We start from the raw sequence: 14,224 nt of genomic DNA, 5'->3' as shown, positions 1-14,224 counted from the left end.
ATTTCAATTCGTCATATTGAAGATAGTTTTATTATATGTGATCAAGGGAATTGTTATAATACAGCCTTTTTTATATATCAGCTTTACATAATGTCAAGACAATGCAGTAAATCTAAAACCTTACAGTAATTTTGGTATTTGATGATAATCTTACCATTTACAGTTTTTACTCTCATAATAATAATAATTTTGGGGGATTTCCTTAAAAATATATACAACTTTTATTCTTATAATGATAAAACTTTTTGGGGTAATTCCTCATAAATATTTTCTTGTCCTGCCATTTGCAACTTTTACTCACATAATGATACAGGAAAATAATACTTTTGTGGTTATTCCTCTAAAATATTTCCTTCATTCAGAGTGTGGACGTGGTGAAGGGCGTAGAGAGGAAGCTGGAGGGGAGTCAGGTTCAGTTGGCAAGTGGCGTGAGTGAGCTTAAACAACAGTTGCAGAAGGTTGGTACTGTACCCTGGTGTTGTTTCTTGTTCCTCTGTGATGTATATAACTTTCCCGTGGTTGACTATTGAGTTTATATAATTAGCAGTGTATAATCTGCCTTAGAAGTTATTTTTTAGATAATTTATATACTTACTACCACATAATATGCCCATGCAGAGAAGTGAATATTTTTTTTTCCTAAATTATATCTCTTAAAGGTACAGATATTAAATTACTGTATTTATATATGGTTCTTGCTAACATTAATGTGTTCATGAAAAGAATTTAACTCTTTATTGTATACAAATAAATTCCAATTTATGAGAGGGTTGCATTCCTAAAAATAGAGAGATGAATTCAGTTTAATTTATTGTATTTAACCCTTTCAAATGGTAGCCATCACCTGTAGAAATTAGCTGTAGGGACGGCAGCCATCATCTGCAAAAATTTCATGTTCTTTGCGTTCCATTTTTGCACACAGGGGGGAGGGGGGAATCCTCAGCCACCAATTAAAGGTTAAAATTATTTATCATTTGTCAGATGGAGCAGCAAGTGGCGACGATGGCGTCTGCTGTCAGTAATCCCTCACCTGCGGCAAACAACGAAACACATATTCGCAAGCAGAGACTAATACACAGTGGTAAGTGTAAATGACTCTCACTACTATTGAGCTTACCGTGTGTGTGGGTGTGTGAGTGTGTGTTTGTGTATGTATTGTTCACTATGGATTTTCATCTGAGGTGGTACTGGTGATGTAGCCTCTTGTCATCTGGTGGTACTGGTGATGTGGCCTCCAGTCATCTGGTGGTACTGGTGATGTAGCCTCTTGTCATCTGGTGGTACTGAGTGATGTAGCCTCAGTCATCTGGTGGTACTGGTGATGTAGCCTCTTGTCATCTGGTGGTACTGGTGATGTAGCCTCAGTCATCTGGTGGTACTGGTGATGTAGCCTCTTGTCATCTGGTGGTACTGGTGATGTAGCCTCAGTCATCTGGTGGTACTGGTGATGTAGCCTCTTGTCATCTGGTGGTACTGGTGATGTAGCCTCTTGTCATCTGGTGGTACTGGTGATGTAGCCTCTTGTCATCTGGTGGTACTGGTGATGTAGCCTCAGTCATCTGGTGGTACTGGTGATGTAGCCTCTTGTCATCTGGTGGTCTGAATCTCCGGGTTCGTGGTGGAGCAGGAGAGGCGACGGGAGTTTGTGGGTGGCTGTATCTTATTTAAAGGGAGTCTTGATCACTGATAAATCTAATATTATTTGTTACATTGTTTGCTTTTCTTCCAGATTCAGGAGCATCAAGGGACAGCAGAGGACCATGATGATGGAGTTTCCGTACTTTTTTGTCAGAACGAACTTTATGTGCCAATAATGCTCTGCTTTTATCCAAAGATGTTTAAGCTATTTTCCTTCTTATGAAGAAGGCAGATGAAGCTTTGCCTTCCCCTCCTGATGTAGTGAAATAGTTGGTATGGACCTCAATGCCTTCTTGTAGAGCTACATTCCAAACTTTAGATATGTAAAAAATGTAGAAATGTGAGCATCAAGACCATTTTCATAGCATAGTTCTACCTGGTACTGTACACCCAGAAGTTTGTACCTGTAAACCATCGACATCATGTACAGGAATTATGTCACCACCATTTTAATGCACAGTTACTTGGAGTAAGGGAAGTACTGTGTTGTAAGTGCAGTATACCAGCTCAATTAAATTGACTTATTAATATTGTTATTCATTTATGTGGATTGAAGAGAAACTGGAAAGTTAACATTAACAAATTATACAGAGTTCAGTCACATGTCCTTCACAGGATGATAAACTGCTACTCTTTGTATTATGTGTTGACAAAAAAACCTTAAGTTCACTAACTAATGTTTATCATGACTTGGTAATTTTATGGTAACACTGTACTGAACCCTAGAACATTTAATATTTATCATTAACCCCATTATCCAGGTTTGCCTCTTCTTCAGGTTCCCCAGTTGTTCCAACGTCTATTCTTCCTTTTTTCTTTATATATATATATATATATATATATATATATATATATATATATATATATATATATATATATATATATATTATCATTTTTGTCACCTTGTTACCTGCTATGTGACGTTCATTTATCTTATGGCAGCCATCTTGCTGTGAAAACTTATGTATTGAGTTTTAAATGTTCCTAGAGACAGACTGTTCCTTTATGTACTGTACTGTATTCTCTGTTCCGTACATAAAACACAGATGACTCACCATTTGAGAAACTTTTCAGGACTGACACTAAATTGTTTACTGAGGAAGAGACTTTTTTCATTAATATCATAAATGAAAGAATTATCACAAACTTTTGTTTCATAGTTTGCAAAAATTATCAAATTCTCTCCTCCGTTTGTGTTGTAAATTTATAATATTTTGTTCATATGTTTAGCAATTGTTTTCTCTCATCGTGTGATGCTCTCTTGTTCTTTAAGTAAGTTTCAAAACATTCTTAAGTTATTGTTGTTTCTTATCTGCTTCAACAGTGTTTATTCATAATATTAAGAGCACTTCACCTTTTCTTAGTTTTCATAATTTATATTTTGTCGAATAGAAAATGTTATTAGTAGATTAACGAAACACATATTCGCAAGCAGAGACTAATACACAGTGGTAAGTGTAAATGACTCTCACTACTATTGAGCTTACCGTGTGTGTGGGTGTGTGAGTGTGTGTTTGTGTATGTATTGTTCACTATGGATTTATGTGTGTATGTGTGTGTGTATGTGTGTGTGTGGCTGTGTGTATGTGTGTGTGTCTGTGTGTATGTGTGTGTTTGTGGGTAAACAATAATTTGGTATCCTGAAATATAAATCTTTGTTATCCTAAATAAATCAAATTCACTCTTACTGCATATATATCAAGACTGACAGCTGTTTGTGCACGTTACAGTGTATCAGATCCCAAGTAGAATGAAAAAAATGTTGAGAGTCACGACTCAGGTAGTGTTTTAAACTCCTTTGATCCTCCTCGTGTATTTCAAACTCCCTTTAGGTGGATTTAGGGGATTCAAGTCATTCTGTCTGCAACACTACACTACCTGCTACCCAGATAGACTCCTTATTCTTGAGTCATGAAATTTGATTGTGGAAGATGTGTTATACGACATAGGGCTTGAATTTAGTGATTAATAGATGGATATCATAAGCCTTGACAGCTGTATATCTCTTATGGTAGGTATTACATAACTTGAGCTTGGATATATCATTTGGAAAAAAGAGATACAATTTAAGGTTTAAAGAGACAGATGAATGTTACATTGTTTGCTTTTCTTCCAGATTCAGGAGCATCAAGGGACAGCAGAGGACCATGATGATGGAGTTTCCGTACTTTTTTGTCAGAACGAACTTTATGTGCCAATAATGCTCTGCTTTTATCCAAAGATGTTTAAGCTATTTTCCTTCTTATGAAGAAGGCAGATGAAGCTTTGCCTTCCCCTCCTGATGTAGTGAAATAGTTGGTATGGACCTCAATGCCTTCTTGTAGAGCTACATTCCAAACTTTAGATATGTAAAAAATGTAGAAATGTGAGCATCAAGACCATTTTCATAGCATAGTTCTACCTGGTACTGTACACCCAGAAGTTTGTACCTGTAAACCATCGACATCATGTACAGGAATTATGTCACCACCATTTTAATGCACAGTTACTTGGAGTAAGGGAAGTACTGTGTTGTAAGTGCAGTATACCAGCTCAATTAAATTGACTTATTAATATTGTTATTCATTTATGTGGATTGAAGAGAAACTGGAAAGTTAACATTAACAAATTATACAGAGTTCAGTCACATGTCCTTCACAGGATGATAAACTGCTACTCTTTGTATTATGTGTTGACAAAAAAACCTTAAGTTCACTAACTAATGTTTATCATGACTTGGTAATTTTATGGTAACACTGTACTGAACCCTAGAACATTTAATCTGCATTGGTCATTTCACCATCATCTGCTCATGTCAGGGAGCCTGTGCAAGCATCCAAGTCACGGCACATCAACACACACACACACACACACACACACACACACACACACCTCTATTCCATGGTTCTCTTCTTTCTTGTCTCCCAGTTGTTCCAATGTTCATTCTTCCTTTTTCCTATATATATATATATATATATATATATATATATATATATATATATATATATATATATATATATATATATATATATATATATATATATATATATTATCATTTTTGTCACCTTGTTACCTGCTATGTGACGTTCATTTATCTTATGGCAGCCATCTTGCTGTGAAAACTTATGTATTGAGTTTTAAATGTTCCTAGAGACAGACTGTTCCTTTATGTACTGTACTGTATTCTCTGTTCCGTACATAAAACACAGATGACTCACCATTTGAGAAACTTTTCAGGACTGACACTAAATTGTTTACTGAGGAAGAGACTTTTTTCATTAATATCATAAATGAAAGAATTATCACAAACTTTTGTTTCATAGTTTGCAAAAATTATCAAATTCTCTCCTCCGTTTGTGTTGTAAATTTATAATATTTTGTTCATATGTTTAGCAATTGTTTTCTCTCATCGTGTGATGCTCTCTTGTTCTTTAAGTAAGTTTCAAAACATTCTTAAGTTATTGTTGTTTCTTATCTGCTTCAACAGTGTTTATTCATAATATTAAGAGCACTTCACCTTTTCTTAGTTTTCATAATTTATATTTTGTCGAATAGAAAATGTTATTAGTAGATTTTCACATAATTTTGTGAGAGGTCGAGTAGGTCCCTCAGTCACATCCACAGGTGAAGCAATTTGTTGTCACATTTACTCAGGCTGAATTCATCTCACCAGTCAGAGTTTTGTACATAACTCGTACACCAAGATCTAGTAACACCAATGACCTATTAGATACCTGTAGTTAGTAAGGTACCAACCAGGATGTCAGTGCAACTGTTAATGGTCTCAAATGTGACTCAGACTCAGAACATCTTACCACTCAAGGTGTTGGACATAACCCGGACTTTCAGATGTAATTACCGAGACTGTACAGGTATATAAGTTAAGAATGTTCGGGACTATCAACCATGACACTTCCACGGCCCATTCTTGCAGGAAGAACTACAGTACTTTGCTATATTCTTCATTCTCCTTCCTAAGTCATTACCCAAACAGTATTTTTTTGAACTGATTTCTCTAAAGAGGAAAGTAAACCAACTCCTTTGTATCTTAAATCTTCCTTTTATTTATTTGTTTCTTTATCAAAGTCTGTACAGTACAATACACCAAGAGGCACCACAACACGACCACTCCCACGCTACTTACTCCTGTCTGTGTCTTCGCTCTACATTTTCTTTAATCACTAATACGTACATTGACGTCAAGGATGTTGATATACTTTTACTTTTACTTTTATCCTCTTCGCCACTGATCGGCTCGCTAGCCGCCCGGGCGATCGGTCACGTCTCTGTCATGCACTGTTGGCAAATACTGGGCATGCACCGGCTCCTGAATGTACCTGAACCCGCTCCAGTGTTGGTCAAGTCTGGTCTTGAAAGAGCTCACACTCGGTGCCGTCACAACACTCTCTGGTAGATTGTTCCAAGAGTTTACAACCCTCACTCCGAAAAAGTTTGCCCTCACGGTTTTCCAGACTTGCGGCTTCTTCAATCTTGAGCTGTGACCCCTTGTGGGGCGAGCGTCTTTTTGCTTCTGGCAATAATCTTAAAAGATGAAATAAGTTTTCCATTCCTAATAATGTACAAGGTGTCCGAAAAGTTCTGCCCAGAAGGGAAAGAGGTTGAAACTCCGACAAAGAGATCTGCAGTTGCATTAAGCCGTACTTCTTCTTTCCCTATGGGCAGAGAGTTTTTGGACATCCCGTATTTTATAACTGTAACAGTAATAATGTTAACTGGTCAATTGTTTTGGAAATAAATTAGTATAAACTCACATTTTATTACAGCTGCAACTTTGTTAAGAAAAACAATATTTTTCTCTCTGTCTGTGTTGTAAGTGTTATTAAATGTAGGGAGAATGTTCATACCTCTGATATATTGTAATAATAATGATAACGGCTTTATTTTGTCCTACAAGTTTGTTGCTAAGAACCGATTTTGAAATTGTTTGCTGTGGTCATGCAAGTTTTATGAATGAAGATGTCTGATGAGGTTTATTATTACTATATGGTTCAGCAGTAATTGCTCAATAATTTTTAATGAGTGACTTTCATAAAGCTCGATATTAGTTGTAACACTTTCAGGCTGAATACTTGTGATAAAAGATCAAATTTGTTATTGTTTGAAATTAATGAAATTCGTATGATATCGGTTACAGCTTATTAAATTTGAGCCACACTTGAAACACATATGTTATGCTGTGACATAAGTTACAATTTTTTGCAGCAAATATTAATGATCTTTTGTCAATGGTCAGCTGTTAGAATTTCCAAGGAACACATCATATGCAGTTGTTAACCTGCAAGTGATCTGTTCACCCTTGTGTCATCAGACTGTACTGTACAGGGCTGGGAGGTCAGGAGGAAGTAGCACTGCATTGAAGGTCTTCTAGTGAAGCATAATTTGTTTTAATACTTATTTATAGCATACTTCAGTAGCTCCAGCTCTGCAGACTACATACTATAGTAGCTCCAGCTTTGTAGACCACATACTACAGTAGCTCCAACTCTGTACACTGCACATTACAGTAGCTCCAGCTCTGCAGACTACATGCCATAGTAGCTCCAGCTCTGTAGTCTACATACTATAGTAGCTCCCAAATAACAACATAAGCATCTATTTGTAATTTTTTCATTCATGGTGATGTAGCCTCTTGTCATCTGGTGGTACTGGTGATGTAGCCTCAGTCATCTGGTGGTGGTGGTGGTGATGTAGCCTCAGTCATCTGGCGGTGGTGATGTAGCCTCAGTCATCTGGTGGTGGTGGTGGTGATGTAGCCTCAGTCATCTGGTGGTGTTCGTGGTAGAAATGTAGCCTCCTGCCATCTGGTGGTACTGAGTGATGCTTAGCCTCTTGTCATCTGGTGGTACTGGTGATGCCAGCCTCTTGTCTGGTGGTACTGGTGATGTAGCCTCTTGTCATCTGGTGGTACTGGGTGATGCCAGCCTCTTGTCATCTGGTGGTACTGGTGATGTAGCCTCTTGTCATCTGGTGGTACTGTTGATGTAGCCTCTTGTCATCTGGTGGTACTGGTGATGCCAGCCTCAGTCATCTGGTGGTACTGGTGAGTGTAGCCTCTTGTCATCTGGTGGTACTGGTGATGTAGCCTCTTGTCATCTGGTGGTACTGGTGATGTAGCCTCTTGTCATCTGGTGGTACTGGTGATGTAGCCTCAGTCATCTGGTGGTACTGGTGATGTAACCTCTTGTCATCCTGGTGGTACTGGTGATGTAGCCTCTTGTCATCTGGTGGTACTGGTGATGTAGCCTCTTGTCATCTGGTGGTACTGGTGATGTAGCCTCTTGTCATCTGGTGGTACTGGTGATGTAGCCTCTTGTCATCTGGTGGTACTGGTGATGTAGCCTCTTGTCATCTGGTGGTACTGGTGATGTAGCCTCAGTCATCTGGTGGTACTGGTGATGTAGCCTCTTGTCATCTGGTGGTCTGAATCTCCGGGTTCGTGGTGGAGCAGGAGAGGCGACGGGAGTTTGTGGGTGGCTGTATCTTATTTAAAGGGAGTCTTGATCACTGATAAATCTAATATTATTTTTTTAGTCACTGTAAAATGTATTTAAAGATATAAAACTATTCATTAAACTCTCTGACAAAAATTCTTCATCATACAGCTGCTTAGTGTGTTAGATAATGAAGCTGGAGTCATAAGTGTTACCATTAAGAGGAGTTCATCATAGTCATCCCAGGCAAATGATCTTATTAAAGTGATATTCAAAAGGTTCATGGGATTCTTTCATTGACTTCCTAAACCAAATTTATATGTATCTATAGATTCTGTACTATTTTCCCCCTTTAATTTACTTTAGATTTCAATTCGTCATATTGAAGATAGTTTTATTATATGTGATCAAGGGAATTGTTATAATACAGCCTTTTTTATATATCAGCTTTACATAATGTCAAGACAATGCAGTAAATCTAAAACCTTACAGTAATTTTGGTATTTGATGATAATCTTACCATTTACAGTTTTTACTCTCATAATAATAATAATTTTGGGGGATTTCCTTAAAAATATATACAACTTTTATTCTTATAATGATAAAACTTTTTGGGGTAATTCCTCATAAATATTTTCTTGTCCTGCCATTTGCAACTTTTACTCACATAATGATACAGGAAAATAATACTTTTGTGGTTATTCCTCTAAAATATTTCCTTCATTCAGAGTGTGGACGTGGTGAAGGGCGTAGAGAGGAAGCTGGAGGGGAGTCAGGTTCAGTTGGCAAGTGGCGTGAGTGAGCTTAAACAACAGTTGCAGAAGGTTGGTACTGTACCCTGGTGTTGTTTCTTGTTCCTCTGTGATGTATATAACTTTCCCGTGGTTGACTATTGAGTTTATATAATTAGCAGTGTATAATCTGCCTTAGAAGTTATTTTTTAGATAATTTATATACTTACTACCACATAATATGCCCATGCAGAGAAGTGAATATTTTTTTTTCCTAAATTATATCTCTTAAAGGTACAGATATTAAATTACTGTATTTATATATGGTTCTTGCTAACATTAATGTGTTCATGAAAAGAATTTAACTCTTTATTGTATACAAATAAATTCCAATTTATGAGAGGGTTGCATTCCTAAAAATAGAGAGATGAATTCAGTTTAATTTATTGTATTTAACCCTTTCAAATGGTAGCCATCACCTGTAGAAATTAGCTGTAGGGACGGCAGCCATCATCTGCAAAAATTTCATGTTCTTTGCGTTCCATTTTTGCACACAGGGGGGAGGGGGGAATCCTCAGCCACCAATTAAAGGTTAAAATTATTTATCATTTGTCAGATGGAGCAGCAAGTGGCGACGATGGCGTCTGCTGTCAGTAATCCCTCACCTGCGGCAAACAACGAAACACATATTCGCAAGCAGAGACTAATACACAGTGGTAAGTGTAAATGACTCTCACTACTATTGAGCTTACCGTGTGTGTGGGTGTGTGAGTGTGTGTTTGTGTATGTATTGTTCACTATGGATTTATGTGTGTATGTGTGTGTGTATGTGTGTGTGGCTGTGTGTATGTGTGTGGGTAAACAATAATTTGGTATCCTGAAATATCAATCTTTGTTATCCTAAATAAATCAAATTCACTCTTACTGCATATATATCAAGACTGACAGCTGTTTGTGCACGTTACAGTGTATCAGATCCCAAGTAGAATGAAAAAAATGTTGAGAGTCACGACCCAGGTAGTGTTTTAAACTCCTTTGATCCTCCTCGTGTATTTCAAACTCCCTTTAGGTGGATTTAGGGGATTCAAGTCATTCTGTCTGCAACACTACACTACCTGCTACCCAGATAGACTCCTTATTCTTGAGTCATGAAATTTGATTGTGGAAGATGTGTTATACGACATAGGGCTTGAATTTAGTGATTAATAGATGGATATCATAAGCCTTGACAGCTGTATATCTCTTATGGTAGGTATTACATAACTTGAGCTTGGATATATCATTTGGAAAAAAGAGATACAATTTAAGGTTTAAAGAGACAGATGAATGTTACATTGTTTGCTTTTCTTCCAGATTCAGGAGCATCAAGGGACAGCAGAGGACCATGATGATGGAGTTTCCGTACTTTTTTGTCAGAACGAACTTTATGTGCCAATAATGCTCTGCTTTTATCCAAAGATGTTTAAGCTATTTTCCTTCTTATGAAGAAGGCAGATGAAGCTTTGCCTTCCCCTCCTGATGTAGTGAAATAGTTGGTATGGACCTCAATGCCTTCTTGTAGAGCTACATTCCAAACTTTAGATATGTAAAAAATGTAGAAATGTGAGCATCAAGACCATTTTCATAGCATAGTTCTACCTGGTACTGTACACCCAGAAGTTTGTACCTGTAAACCATCGACATCATGTACAGGAATTATGTCACCACCATTTTAATGCACAGTTACTTGGAGTAAGGGAAGTACTGTGTTGTAAGTGCAGTATACCAGCTCAATTAAATTGACTTATTAATATTGTTATTCATTTATGTGGATTGAAGAGAAACTGGAAAGTTAACATTAACAAATTATACAGAGTTCAGTCACATGTCCTTCACAGGATGATAAACTGCTACTCTTTGTATTATGTGTTGACAAAAAAACCTTAAGTTCACTAACTAATGTTTATCATGACTTGGTAATTTTATGGTAACACTGTACTGAACCCTAGAACATTTAATATTTATCATTAACCCCATTATCCAGGTTTGCCTCTTCTTCAGGTTCCCCAGTTGTTCCAACGTCTATTCTTCCTTTTTTCTTTATATATATATATATATATATATATATATATATATATATATATATATATATATATATATATATATATATTATCATTTTTGTCACCTTGTTACCTGCTATGTGACGTTCATTTATCTTATGGCAGCCATCTTGCTGTGAAAACTTATGTATTGAGTTTTAAATGTTCCTAGAGACAGACTGTTCCTTTATGTACTGTACTGTATTCTCTGTTCCGTACATAAAACACAGATGACTCACCATTTGAGAAACTTTTCAGGACTGACACTAAATTGTTTACTGAGGAAGAGACTTTTTTCATTAATATCATAAATGAAAGAATTATCACAAACTTTTGTTTCATAGTTTGCAAAAATTATCAAATTCTCTCCTCCGTTTGTGTTGTAAATTTATAATATTTTGTTCATATGTTTAGCAATTGTTTTCTCTCATCGTGTGATGCTCTCTTGTTCTTTAAGTAAGTTTCAAAACATTCTTAAGTTATTGTTGTTTCTTATCTGCTTCAACAGTGTTTATTCATAATATTAAGAGCACTTCACCTTTTCTTAGTTTTCATAATTTATATTTTGTCGAATAGAAAATGTTATTAGTAGATTTTCACATAATTTTGTGAGAGGTCGAGTAGGTCCCTCAGTCACATCCACAGGTGAAGCAATTTGTTGTCACATTTACTCAGGCTGAATTCATCTCACCAGTCAGAGTTTTGTACATAACTCGTACACCAAGATCTAGTAACACCAATGACCTATTAGATACCTGTAGTTAGTAAGGTACCAACCAGGATGTCAGTGCAACTGTTAATGGTCTCAAATGTGACTCAGACTCAGAACATCTTACCACTCAAGGTGTTGGACATAACCCGGACTTTCAGATGTAATTACCGAGACTGTACAGGTATATAAGTTAAGAATGTTCGGGACTATCAACCATGACACTTCCACGGCCCATTCTTGCAGGAAGAACTACAGTACTTTGCTATATTCTTCATTCTCCTTCCTAAGTCATTACCCAAACAGTATTTTTTTGAACTGATTTCTCTAAAGAGGAAAGTAAACCAACTCCTTTGTATCTTAAATCTTCCTTTTATTTATTTGTTTCTTTATCAAAGTCTGTACAGTACAATACACCAAGAGGCACCACAACACGACCACTCCCACGCTACTTACTCCTGTCTGTGTCTTCGCTCTACATTTTCTTTAATCACTAATACGTACATTGACGTCAAGGATGTTGATATACTTTTACTTTTACTTTTATCCTCTTCGCCACTGATCGGCTCGCTAGCCGCCCGGGCGATCGGTCACGTCTCTGTCACGCACTGTTGGCAAGTACTGGCATGCACCGGCTCCTGAATGTACCTGAACCCGCTCCAGTGTTGGTCAAGTCTTCTCTTGAAAGAGCTCACACTCGGTGCCGTCACAACACTCTCTGGTAGATTGTTCCAAGAGTTTACAACCCTCACTCCGAAAAAGTTTGCCCTCACGGTTTTCCAGACTTGCGGCTTCTTCAATCTTGAGCTGTGACCCCTTGTGGGGCGAGCGTCTTTTTGCTTCTGGCAATAATCTTAAAAGATGAAATAAGTTTTCCATTCCTAATAATGTACAAGGTGTCCGAAAAGTTCTGCCCAGAAGGGAAAGAGGTTGAAACTCCGACAAAGAGATCTGCAGTTGCATTAAGCCGTACTTCTTCTTTCCCTATGGGCAGAGAGTTTTTGGACATCCCGTATTTTATAACTGTAACAGTAATAATGTTAACTGGTCAATTGTTTTGGAAATAAATTAGTATAAACTCACATTTTATTACAGCTGCAACTTTGTTAAGAAAAACAATATTTTTCTCTCTGTCTGTGTTGTAAGTGTTATTAAATGTGGGGAGAATGTTCATACCTCTGATATATTGTAATAATAATGATAACGGCTTTATTTTGTCCTACAAGTTTGTTGCTAAGAACCGATTTTGAAATTGTTTGCTGTGGTCATGCAAGTTTTATGAATGAAGATGTCTGATGAGGTTTATTATTACTATATGGTTCAGCAGTAATTGCTCAATAATTTTTAATGAGTGACTTTCATAAAGCTCGATATTAGTTGTAACACTTTCAGGCTGAATACTTGTGATAAAAGATCAAATTTGTTATTGTTTGAAATTAATGAAATTCGTATGATATCGGTTACAGCTTATTAAATTTGAGCCACACTTGAAACACATATGTTATGCTGTGACATAAGTTATAATTTTTTGCAGCAAATATTAATGATCTTTTGTCAATGGTCAGCTGTTAGAATTTCCAAGGAACACATCATATGCAGTTGTTAACCTGCAAGTGATCTGTTCACCCTTGTGTCATCAGACTGTACTGTACAGGGCTGGGAGGTCAGGAGGAAGTAGCACTGCATTGAAGGTCTTCTAGTGAAGCATAATTTGTTTTAATACTTATTTATAGCTATACTGTATGTCTTGCCTTTTATATGTATATATCTTGCTTATGTCAAAAGTTTGACTTACTACACTGCAGAAGTTTAAAGTGGAAGGTATTGTGTGTGTTGTACACGTTGACGGAGGAGCTCCTTCTCCAGAAGTTTGACGTGAGGTGTTGTAGTGTCACTGAATTTATCCCTGACGGGGAAGCATTGTGTTGAGGATTTATAAAAGTTTGTTGTTTACCTGCTGTGGTCCTCCAGGGTGCCAGAACTGCTCCTGCAGGTGAACCAGTATTGCTCACCATTGCATAAGGACTGAGGTAAAGTCCACTAGTGTTACTTTAAGGTAAGATGTAAAACATGTCAATTTGAAGTTTGAAAAACTTTATGCTATTAATTTTTGTCCAATGACTGATTTACATACAAACATGTTAAACAAAGATTGAAAGACTGTTAGTTGCCAAGTTATTTAGGTTGAAACTTTTGTAGGCATTTTGGGGAATTGTCACCCATACTGTGCAGTACCAAGACATCTTTGTGATGATTTTATAATACCAGGTTTATAATATTACAGTTATTTAGTAAATACAGTATATGAAGTTGAGTACTTCAAGTGTATTACCATTTTAAGTTGATAGTAATATAATGCATCAAACAAGATAGACTATGTGGTTAGTGACTACAGATCTACTGCTCTGGGTAGTAGACCTCTGTGTTTAGTTGCTTTTAGATTCTACTTAATCCATTCCTAGTTCAACACAACTTGCATTCATTTTAAAAGATGAACAATCAAAACTTGTAAACTAAATCATAGACGGTCAAGTGTTTGATATATATAAAAAGTATCTGACTGATAAACTTGTTGATGTCCATAAGAGAAACTTTAACTAGAAATTAAACATGTTCATTCTGTTATCCATAAAATAA

General features: G+C 36.6%; 2 long non-coding RNA genes across 2 annotated transcripts; both read left to right on the top strand.

Moving 5' to 3' along the window:
* Nucleotides 1-335: 335 nt before the first annotated feature.
* On the top strand, nt 336-2,367 carry LOC121855364. Its single transcript, XR_006086780.1, has 3 exons — nt 336-458; nt 982-1,081; nt 1,730-2,367. It is a non-coding gene; the product is annotated as an uncharacterized LOC121855364 (long non-coding RNA).
* A 6,403-nt stretch (nt 2,368-8,770) lies between these two features.
* LOC121855363 lies at nt 8,771-10,792 on the top strand. The gene is made up of 3 exons (XR_006086779.1): nt 8,771-8,893; nt 9,417-9,516; nt 10,154-10,792. It is a non-coding gene; the product is annotated as an uncharacterized LOC121855363 (long non-coding RNA).
* Nucleotides 10,793-14,224: the final 3,432 nt, after the last annotated feature.

The sequence above is a fragment of the Homarus americanus genome, unplaced genomic scaffold, assembly GCF_018991925.1.
Source record: "Homarus americanus isolate GMGI-L3 unplaced genomic scaffold, GMGI_Hamer_2.0 scaffold55394, whole genome shotgun sequence".
Classification (NCBI taxonomy): Eukaryota; Metazoa; Arthropoda; class Malacostraca; order Decapoda; family Nephropidae; genus Homarus; species Homarus americanus.
This window is presented reverse-complemented; position numbering and strand designations above follow the sequence as displayed.